Below are 4,256 nucleotides of genomic sequence, written 5' to 3'. Positions count from 1 at the left end.
AGGATGCACCCAGCTGCACTGCTTTGTGCCTGGATTCAGGTGGGCCCCATTCCAGACCTAAAGAGCCTGCAGAACCATCAGACCAGCATTTAACCAATCATCCTGCCCCAACTGCCTGTAGTCCTAACAAACACTTAAGTCAGCTCCAACAAGGGCAACCAGACTGAGCATCCTGAATGCAGGTAACACCCATGGCCAATAGAAAGCCTATCTAGACCCTAGCCTCTAGGGCCAGAAACTCTACTGTCTCATCCCTCCCACTTCTATCTCATGAGCTTCTTGGCTTGCAGGAGAGTCCCCCAGAGTTTTCTACTCTCCAGGTCCAAGCTAAATGCCCACCAACAGAAGAATGGTAAAACAAACTTTGGTACATACATCCAATGGAATACTACACAATGTTTAAGAATTATGATAAATCTGTGAAATACCTCACAACATGAACGAACCTGGAAGACAATATGCTGAATGAAATCAATTACAAAAGGACAAATGTCGTATGAGGCCAATGTTGTAAAAAGTTAAAAAGAAAGGTTTTCTTGATGAAAGAAAATCTATGATGGTTATGAGCTAGGTGGTAAGGAGGGAAACTATTCAGAGTCTAGAGGGTAAACACATGCTAACATGTGCGACACGGCAGGCAATATAAAAGAGGAAGGTTAGCGGAGCAAAGATGAAGGTAGTGGGTGACAGAGAGGAATGCAATAGTTAAAGTGAATAAAGATAAATATGTGAACTTCTGGTACATAAAGGAGATATACAGTCATTGCAACGAGACAAAGCGTATCATTTGTTGAATGTAAAAGTGATGATCTGCTCTGTAAACTTTTATCCTTTTAAAAGATTTAAAAGGAAAGAAACCAGACATTCACAGAATGGTGTTATTAAGTGCCATCAGGTTAGTTCCGACTCAGTGAACCTGTTTAGGGTTACTGAGGAGTTGCTAGTGGGTCTTAACTGCCTACCTTGTGACTCAAACTGACCTTGCGGTCCAGTGTATTATCCTGAGCAGCACACCAGGGCTCCATTCACAGGATAAGATTACACAAATACTGAATTAACATAAAAAAAAATAGGGAAAATGGCAAATAAGTAATCAATACACACAATATTACATACTTTTAGAAGATATGTTGAGAACTATTATTTCCACGAACATAGCTAACAAAAACATCTAAAACCCTATGTTACAACAGAAATTTATAAACAGGGCCTTGAATATTTGAAACCAAATGGAAAGGAAAACAATGTCACCAAAAGAAGAGAATGGGATTGAAATAACACACACGCTGCCATTCTCTGCCCCTGCCGCTCCTCATCTCTGATTAGACTACAGCCAGAAGGATTGATGGTCAAACTCATCAGTGACAAGATGGCATGAGAAAAGTTTTGTGCTGGTAAAAAAAAGTCAAGGAAACTTTTCTGTTTGGGTCTAAGTTTAACACTGAGGCTGGAGAAGAGGGATGTTTACCCTGAAAATTCCTATTCCTAGGCATGTTTTCACACAAATGTTGTTGTGAAGTGCCATGATGTCAATTCCGACTCACAGTGACCCTGTATAGAGTGTCTGAGGAGTGGTTCATGGGTTTGAGCCACCAACCTTGTAGTCAGCAGTGCAGAGCTTATTCACAGTGCCACACACAATATAGATACTTAAATTTAAACTACCGGCATGGTCCAAGAACCTCCAAGAGAAAATAATCACGCAAAATATGTTCACAAGTCAATGAGATTCCTGAAACATAAGATAGGTAAAAGCAACAAAAAATTGGGGGAAGAACATACCTGAAAACCAGGTGTACAAACTCAGGTTAAAATTCGGAGTCAGAGGTGTTCAGGACACAGATCTTCTAGTCAGGGCAGCCTCTGCTCAGCCATGCCCACAGGAAGTCTCCGTCTCTAGCCTTCAGCCCCTTGGCCTGGCCTCTGCCCTTCTCTGGCAATGTTACAAAGCTCTTTTAGAGTTGCTGATGAAGACCCAAAGGACAGTCCACTTTACTATAAATTTCATCCAAAGGCACTAGGTTCCAGCAATATGGGTCAGCAAAGCTAGCTCTCCCAATTAAGCACCTTGGGACACCCCACGCACGCTGCAAGCAAGTCTCCTGCCCGGTCTGGTCTTCAGCTTTACTTATTCTGTGGGTGGGAAAGCCCACCACTCAGTCTTGTTTTAGCTCTTGCTTGCTTCTATTGCTGCTGCTCTTCTGCCACACCTCTGGTATCACAGCTTTCTGCCCCTGTGTCAAGGAGGTTCTCTGACTCTTCTTCTTTAACGGTAGTTAAAGCCCCTTTCCTGCTTCTGAGATAGTTCATTTTATACCCATCTTAGAGTTCCAAGTTTTTATAATCACAATTAACGCTGTTAACTACTCACAACTGAATCATGTCATCCTATCAGCATTGTCTCCCTCCTTCTCTTACTCAGATCTGCTGAGGCTGCTGTTGCTGCTAAGTACCGTGGAGTGAGTCGGTTCCAACCCACAGCGACCCTACACAGGGTTTCTGAGGCTGTAAATCTTTACAGGAGCAGAATGCCTCATCTTTCTCCCGCAGAACAGCTGGGAGTTGCAAACTGCTTACCTTGCGGGTTGGCAGCCCAACTGGTAACCATTACACTACCAGAGCTCCTTTACTCAGACCTAGCAGGGCAAAAATGTTATTAGGTGAAAGTTACAGACTATGGCTGTAGTTGGTTGGTTATATGCTGTGGAGTAGGCACTGACTCACAGAACCCTGTATAGAGTTTCTGAGGCTGTGAATCTTTAAGGGATCAGAAAGCCTCATCTTTCTCCCACAGAACAGCTGTTAGTTTCAAACTGCTGACCTTCATGTTAAGAGCCCAGCTCTACGTTAGAATTCTTCTGTTTCATCATCACTGGCTTTAGTGGTTGGTGCGTAAATTTGAATAACAGTGGTACTAACTAGTCTTCTCTGTAGGTGCGTGGATATTATCCTATCACAGACAGTGTTGTACCTTGTGACTGATCTGGATATGTTCGTTTTGGAAAATGAATGCAGCACCATTCCTCTTCAATTTGTCATTTCTTGCATAATAAACCATGTGATTGTCAGTTTCAAAATGGCCAATACCAGTTCATTTCAGCTCACTAATGCCTAAGATATCAAAGTTTATGTGTTCCATTTCATTTTTGACAATTTCCAATTTTCCTAGATTCATACTTCATACATTCCATGTTTCTCTTTATTTTGAGTTGTGCCCCATCTACAAATGAAGGTCCCGAGGGCTTTACTCCCACAGGCTTTACTCCATTCGCACCATCATAGTCAACTCTACCTTTGAGGAGGCAACTCTTCCCCGGTCGCATTTTGAGTGCCTTCCAACCTGAGGGGCTCATTTTCCGGCACTGTATCTAACAGTTTGTTTCTCTGCTACTCATGAAGTGTTCAGTCATTAAATATTCGGGAGTAGTTCATCTCCCCTTCTTCCTAGTCTGTCTTGGTCTGGAAGCTTATCTGAAACCTGTCCACCATGGGTAACCCTGCTGGTATTTAAAATACCTGTGGCACAACTTCCAGAAACACAGCAACTCACAAGCTACCACAGGACGACACACTGACAGAAAAGCGGTGGTGGAAGAGATTAAAGAGACTTAAATACATGGAACTATGGCCTGTGGTCTTGGGCTAGAAGACTTAATATTATGCAAAATGTTAATACAGCCTAAAGCAATCTATAGATTCAACACAATTCCAATTGAAATACTTTACAGCTTTCTACAGAAATGGAAAAATGAGTCCTCAATATGGAATGAGAAGAGTCTCTGAATAGCTAAATCAATGTTGAAAGAGAAGAAAAAGTAGGAGGGCTCAGACTTCAATATATTATACAGCTATGGAAATCTAAGTAGTCTGGTACTGGTACAACAAAACACATAGACCAATGGAGTAGAATCCAGAGTTAGGAAATAAAACTACATTATCCATGGTAAGCCGATTTTTGACAGGGTGTTAAGTCTTCTAAGAAGCGTCTCTTCAATAAATGGTGCTGGGAAAACTGAATTTCTACATGTAGAAAAGTTAAACTGAACCAATGTCTCACACCATACATAACAACGTATCAAAAATGGACTAAGATCCTAAATATGCAATCTAAAAACACACAATTCTAGCACTGTCAGTGCTAATTTTAACAATGGATTGTCTAACATAAAAAACTAAATTAGGAAAAAAAAGTACAAACAGCAAAAGACAAAATAAATAAATGAGACCTTATGAAAATTTAAAACTTTTGCTTATCA

Source organism: Chrysochloris asiatica, unplaced genomic scaffold (assembly GCF_000296735.1).
Source record: "Chrysochloris asiatica unplaced genomic scaffold, ChrAsi1.0 scaffold00100, whole genome shotgun sequence".
Classification (NCBI taxonomy): Eukaryota; Metazoa; Chordata; class Mammalia; order Afrosoricida; family Chrysochloridae; genus Chrysochloris; species Chrysochloris asiatica.
This window is presented reverse-complemented; position numbering follows the sequence as displayed.